A 7,374-nucleotide genomic window follows, 5' to 3' on the forward strand; every position below is an offset into this window, starting at 1 on the left:
CTCGGTTTTCTCCTTTTATGTTGTAAGTTGGTTGAAGTTTTTAGGAACCTTTTTCTGGCTTTAGACCTTGACCAAGTCACTTAACTTATCTGTGCCTCAGTTTCTTTATGTGTAAAAGGAGGATTAAATCTTCCTCCCTCTGATTTAGAATGTGAGTCCCATGTGGGACAAGGGGCTGTGTCCAACCTGTTCATCTTGTACCTACTTCAGTGTTTAATAAGAGTATCTGACACAGCAAAAGTTTAACAAATACCATTTAAAAAATACTAAAAATATGCCAAATGTCTAATGGAGGATTCCGATCCAGAAATCCCAGTTTCCTGAAGGTACCCTGTTTTCAAAGTGTAATGCATGCTCCCTGGGTTTATGGAATGACATTCCTGGCTTTACAAGTTTTTCAGGGATTTTCTGGTGTGTAGGGTGTTCTGGTCTCCTTCACTTGAGAACTTTCCACTTTAGATGCTGGATACTTGCCCAGTCAGCAGCAATTCACCAAGCAGAGTCCATAAAACAAATGTGACCTCTCTTATAGAGCTTGAGTTCGCCCTTAGCTCATGACTCGATAATTATGCTACTGCAAATAGAATTTACCAAGACAAGTGGAAAGATCACAGGCCTGGGAGTCAAGAAACCTGCTTCTAATCTCAACTCCATCACTTGCCTGCTTTGTGACCTTGTGTAAGTCACTTAACTTCTCTGTGCCTCAGTTTCCTTATTTGTAAAATACAGTTTATATACCTGTTCCCCTGCCTACTTAGACCATGAGCCCTGTGTGAAACAGGGAGTGTGGCAACCTGATTATCATGTATCTACCCCACGGTTTACTTCAGTATTTGGTACATAATAAGCCTCTAACAAGAATCCTCCCAATGCACACTTTAGGGAAGAGATCTCAAAACTCTTTTGCAATCTCACCTTTTTCAGGAAACACTTCATGCTTAATTTCTATTCCTTCCAGGTGGTCACACCTAAGCAGCCATTGTGCAGTGAGCACAATAGGTGCTCAATAAAGCTTATTGATGATCTCACATGAACAGCTTTCAAAGGAAAAGACTTAAAACTATTTGAAAAATCTTACCCAAGGGAGCCTTGTGGCAAATAATCATCTTGTGAAACCTCATCAAAATTCCATATAGGTTCCTACAGCAAAGGTACCCATGTCTCCCCAAGTGAGCCCCTCATAATAATAATCATAATGTTGGTATTTGTTAAGCTATGTACCAAGCACTGTTCTAAGCACTGAGGTAGATACAAGGTAATGAGGCTGTCCCAAGTGGGGCTTACAGTCTTCATCCCCATTTTACAGATGAGGTAACTGAGGCACAGAGAAGTTAAGTGACTTGCCCAAGGTCACACAGCAGACAAGTGGAAGAGTCAGAATTAGAACCCATGACTTCTGCATCCCAAGCCCGGGCTCTTTCCACTGAGCCACGCTGCTTCTCAAACTACCACTCCAGTCCAGGGACATATCAGACCCTGGCTTGAATACTGCATCAGCCTCCTCCCTGATCCCCTACCTCCAGTCTCTCCCCTCCCCAGGCCATACTGCTTTTCAGATCACTTTTCTAAAACGTCACTCTGCATACATTTCCCCTTCTCAAAAACCTCAAATGGTTGCCCATTCCTCTCATTAAGCAGCACCTCCTGGTCATTGGCTTTAAGGCACTCAATCAGTTCTCTTCCTCCTAATAATAATAATAATGGCATTTCTTTAGCACTAACTATGTGCCAAGCACTGTTCTAAGCACTGGGGTAGATACAAGGTTATCAAGTTGTCCCACGTGGGGCTCACAGCATCCATCCCCATTTTAAAGATGAGGTAACTGAGGCTCAGAGAAGTTGTGACTTTCCTGAAGTCACACAGCTGACAAGTGGCAGAGGCAGGATTAGAACCCAAGACCTCTGACTTCCAAGCCAGGCTCTTTCCACTAAGCCATGCTGCTTCTTTTAACTTCTATCTAACCCAATGCTGAGAACAGTGTTTGGCAAATGGAGAATGGCAGCTCCCCAACTGTCTCTGTGGAGTTTGTCCGCTCAATCAGCTGAGGGAAGCTGGAGAATGCTGACAGAGACCTTATCGGCCCATCGATGGGCTTTAAAGGGCCATTTTAATTTTATGGCCATTAATTAACATAAATCTCCGGCTGAGCTCTCAGGGTAATGGAAAAGACCCAGACCAACAAAGACCCTGAAGGTTGGAGCTTTGTTTCCCTGGGAGAAAGATTTCCTTTCGATCTCACAATTCCTGCTGCCCAAAAGTTATCAAGTTTAAGCCCTGGCCATTTCCAGCTGGGAAATCTCCATGATACACCTTATCTTTTCTCCAGGATCATGAGTTTCTGTTTATCAACCTGGCAGATTAAGAATAAAGCCTGTCATCTCCTATATCTAGGAGGATGTGAACGTAATTCCCAATTAAATTCTTCATTAATCCCTTAGAAATCAAAGTGCCCTGGTGGAAGAAGCATAGTACTGCACATCAAATCAAATCCCAGCTCTGCCATTAACCTGCACTGTGATCCTGGGCAAATCAATCAGGACCTGGGTTCTATTCCCAGCTCTGCCACTTCTTTCCTGTGTGACCTTGGCCAAGTCACTTAACTTCTCTGGGCCTCAGTTGCATCTTCTGTAAAATGGAGTTCAAGGCTGGGAACCTGATTAACTTGTATCTGCCACAGAGCTTAGTACGGTGCTTGGCATGTAGTAAGTGCTTAACAAATACAATGGAAAAAAAATCAATCAATCAATCATAAATAATAATAATAATGATGGCATTTTTTAAGCACTTACTATGTGTGAAGCACTGTTCTAAGCGCTGGGGGGGGGCGGATACAAGGTGATCAGTTTGCCCCACGTGGGGCTCACACTTTTAATCCCCATTTTACAAATGAGATAACTGAGGCCCAGAGAAGTTAAGTGACTTGCCCAAAGTAACACAGCTGACAAGTGGCAGAGCCAGGATTAGAACCCATGACCTCTGGCTCCCAAGACCGTGCTCTTTCCACTGAGCCATGCTACTTTGTCCTCAAGTCATTTGCAATCTAGTGAGGGAGAAAGGCAAGACATTGAATTACCAGAAGGGCGAGTATATCATTGAGCACCCCAGTGCCTCAATTTTCTCATCTGTAAAATGTGGCTAGTATACCTACTCTTTCTATCACTTATAAAGCTAGCCCACTGTTTAGAAAGTGCCTGGCACATAGTAAGTGCTTAACAACTACCATTAAAAAAGTGTAGGGCAGAGATTGTGCCTCATCTGACAGTCTTACACCTAGCAACTCCAGCACTTTGCACAGTGCTTGACCAAAAGTAAGCACTTAATACATTTCATAATACTAATAGGTGTTTTAAACCTACCTAAATCACAGGCTATTCTGAGATGGAGATTATGTACTGGGGAAATGCTAAGAACTTTTAGAAGAAATAACATTGGACTGAATAAAAACCCAAAAGGTAGAGATTATTATTTTTGCATTATCATTAATAACCCCCTGCTGCTAAGATTTCTGATTTTTTATTCCTTTTCAGGTTTAACCTTTGGAGCCTGATTCCTCTAAGTACCTGTGATCAAGGGCTGCCACCATCTTAATTGGCCCTACCTAGCTAACTGCAGGCTCTGATTAGCAACATCTCTCTGTTGATGAGTCCCAACCTGCTTTGTCTTCCCCAGTTAAGATCTTTTCTGAGCGTACAGGGGCATGTTGCCCCAACCTAGGAGCCTGGCAACTCTTCTGATAATTGCTTGCATATGTTCATGTTTTGGTCTCTGGATAATAAAAGTGGAGGAATAAAAGCATTTTCCAAGCGTTGATCCATCTTAGCAGGAGTCCCGGGTAGCGGAAAAAGACAGCAGCTGGATTGCTGCTCTAATGGTGTGGATTCAAGCGTGGCACTAACAAGATGCAGAGGCAAAAAAATCACAGGAGAATGTCGAGATTTACAAATGCTCCTTCAGTTGGATTCCGATTTTGTCATTTCCAAGTGACAGGAATCTTCTGGGAGCTGAAAAGTGCAAAAATGCCCTGCTATAAGCATATTGACTTTAGAGAAGGGTTGAAATGAAATGACTGGCTATTCAGTGGAGCTACTGTGGGAATCTGGAAATTCATTTCTGGATTGCCTGAATTATGGAACTCATAAATAATTGAAACATATTTCTGACAGGTTGCAATTAGAAGCCAACTATCTACATTCCGGGTCTGCAGCTCATTCCCAGGTTCCAAAAGGCGATTGAAGCCAGGGATTTCATGTACAATTTGCTCTTATTATTTGCAATTTAGTCCTGTTTCAGTGCCTGCCATCCCTCCTCACCTAAATTGAGGTCTTTTTGTGTCTATCTCAACTCTTAATTGTAAATTGTAAATCGTATATCTTTCCTAACACTTAGCACAAAGCAAGAATTTAACAAATATAACCATAAAAGTACCAGAAACAATGATGATAATAATGATGACAGTAACAGCAACAATAATGACAATAGTAATAATACCCCTCTAAACTGTAAGCTCATTGTCAGCAGGGAACATGACTGCCAACTCTGTTGTATTGTACTCTTCCAAGTACAATAGTACAGTACAGTACAGTGCTCTGCACACAGTAAGAGTTCAATAAATACCATTGATGATGATGATAATACCCCTCCAGCAATACTTTCTCTTGGGTCCTATTCAAACTTACTCCCTTTCTGGCTTCCAGAGAATAACTAAGCTAGGTGAGCTTTTTGGCCCATCCAAACTCTTAAGCTTTTCAAAAATTCAGTCATTTCCCAGTCCTCTCCCAGAATCATCTACTGCCATTGCTGTTGATTTAACCCTGGGCAATGGGGATTAAGACTGTGAGCCCCATGTAGGACAACCTGATTACCTTGAATCTACCTCAGTGCTTAGAACAGTGCTTGGCACATAGTAAGTGCTTAACAAATACCATCATTATTATTATTATTTCTAAAAGAAAGGTTTGCCAATGCCTTCTTTAATTTAACATGGAATGGCAGCCCAAATGATACCAAACTGTTTTCCCTTACAAGGGTCAATAGTAGCTATTTGAATTTCTACCCTACCTCATTTCCTCCAACTATAAGTCCTCTTTTCTTCAAACTTTAATATTGTTTCCAAGATTTTATCATAGTAACACTAATTTAATTTCTGAAACTTCATTTCTCCTCAGTAATTCTTGGAAATCTATTTTATTATCTTCATTTTTGCTTCCTAATTTATATCGGTACTTTACAATTAGCAACCCAGTGATATCAGTGAATTTGGAGTTGTTGGGTGCCTACTGTTCCAGAGTGTCCTGCTGGGGTCCTGATAAATTCTAAAACCATGTTGTGGCTCTTCCTACCCAGGTTGTCATCTCAGCTCGGTGACTGGTTGTCATCTCAGCTCAGTGACTGCGTGCCTTACTTGCTTTTGCCGTTCAGACATCAGAAATATGTGAGTGCATAATGACATCAAGAAATTAAAAGGAAGACAAATTTTAAACAAGTCTCTTTGGAGTTCCTTTTCCCTAAAAGGTGAGCAAAGCTTTCTCCCTGCTGCACATCCGACACATTCCCCTCTAGATGGTAAGCTCTCTGTGGGTGGGGAATGTGTCTGTTATATTGTTATATTGTACTCTACCAAATGCTTAATACAGGGCTCTTCACATAGTAAGTACTCAATTAATACGACTGACATTCTCTATGTTTCCATATACTGGCCTTTCACTGCCATATGTGCTTAGACATTTTTTCAGTAGCAAACACCAAGGGACTTCAGCAATAAATGTTATGAATCCCCAAGTTTCATGTTTTGAGCAATGTATAGAATACCAATATATTTGGGAGCTATACTTGTACTCTCCCAAGCACTTAGCAGAGTGTTTTGCACAACATAAGCACTCAATAAATACAATTGATTAATAAAAATGTATCCATTACCAATTTGAATCTCATGAGCTTCTTTAAGGTTTGGAATTCCTTCCACAAACCACTAACCCGGTTCATAGATCATTAAATCAATCAATTGATCAGTGGTATTTATTGAGCATTTACTGTGTGCTGAGCACTGCAGGAAGCACATGGAAGAGTGTAATGCCACAGAGTTGGTAGACACATTCCCTGCTAACAAGGACCTCACAGTCAAGGTGGGGAGATAGATGTTTAAATAAATTAAAGATAGGGGAAATAGAAGAGTAGAAAGATGTGTACTTAAGTGGCATAGTACAGGAGAAGGGGTGGATATCAAGAGCTTAAGAAGTATAGATCCAAGTGTATAGGCAAGGTAGAAGGCAGCGTGAATAGGAGAACTGTTCGCCATGTCAGGAAAGACCTATTGGAGGAGATGTGACTTTAGGAGGGCTTTTAAGGTGGAGAGAAAGGTGCTGTGTTGGATATGAATGGGGAGCAAGTTCCAGGCCAGAGGGAGGACATGGGTGAGGTTTGGCAGCGAGACAGATGAAATTGAGGTATGGTGGCTCAGCAGGGTTATATACTGGGGTTGACATTAGAGGAGCATAATGTGTGGGTTGGTTTGGAGTAGAAGATCATGGAGGCAAGATAGGAGAGGGAGAGCTGACTGAGTGGCAGTGATTAAGCACTTACTATGTGTTAAGCACTGGGATAAATACAAGATAATCAGATAATACAAGATAATCAGATCAAATACCGTCCCACCCAGACTCATCATCTAAGAAAGAGAGCAGGTATCCTGTCCCAATTTTACTGATTAACAAACTGAGGCAGAGGGAAATCAAGTGGTTTGCTCAAAGTCAAATATCTAGCAGTGACAGAGCTAAGACTAGAACCCACATCTCCTGAATCCCAGGTCCACTATGTTTCCACAAGGCATACTGCCTCCTCTACTATGAAAGAGGAAGTAGTAGAGGAAGAAGTATAAATAACACACAAACATTCCATTTGGGTCAAAAGTGTACTAGTCTCCCTTGCTTCATTTGGGAATTTTTGACAAAACTCAGCTCTGTAGTCACTGTAATGCAATATTGAATTTCTGTAACCTAAAACACTGCACTCCCCTCTCAGGGTCGCACCTGGAGAGTTTCCAGTACTATACAAGTCTCGGCTATGGGAGGGAGAGTCAAGCAGAGACCTACCCATTCCATTCCTAGCTTGGGTAGTGGCTAGCGAATGGAAGGCAATCTGCTACAAGTTAAAACTCACCCATGCTGGGTAGCAGTGGCATGGGTGAGAGTTGAGGGTGGAGACGAGTTTACTGCGCGGAAGGCGGCAATGGTTAACCACTTCCATATTTTTACGCAGAAAACTCATTGGATACACTACCATTATTATTATTATTCCCCTTCTAGCCAGAATTGTATCCATTGCCCTAGTCTTTAAGAGCATCTGTGATGATCAAGAGTTTAAATCCAAATGAAAGA

At 41.6% G+C, this 7,374-nt stretch overlaps 1 non-coding gene across 1 annotated transcript; it reads left to right on the forward strand.

The window, feature by feature from the left end:
• Nucleotides 1-7,008: 7,008 nt before the first annotated feature.
• On the forward strand, nt 7,009-7,146 carry LOC119933762. The gene has a single exon (XR_005452636.1). It is a non-coding gene; the product is annotated as a small nucleolar RNA SNORA7 (small nucleolar RNA).
• Nucleotides 7,147-7,374: the final 228 nt, after the last annotated feature.

Source organism: Tachyglossus aculeatus, chromosome 10 (assembly GCF_015852505.1).
Source record: "Tachyglossus aculeatus isolate mTacAcu1 chromosome 10, mTacAcu1.pri, whole genome shotgun sequence".
Taxonomy (NCBI): domain Eukaryota; kingdom Metazoa; phylum Chordata; class Mammalia; order Monotremata; family Tachyglossidae; genus Tachyglossus; species Tachyglossus aculeatus.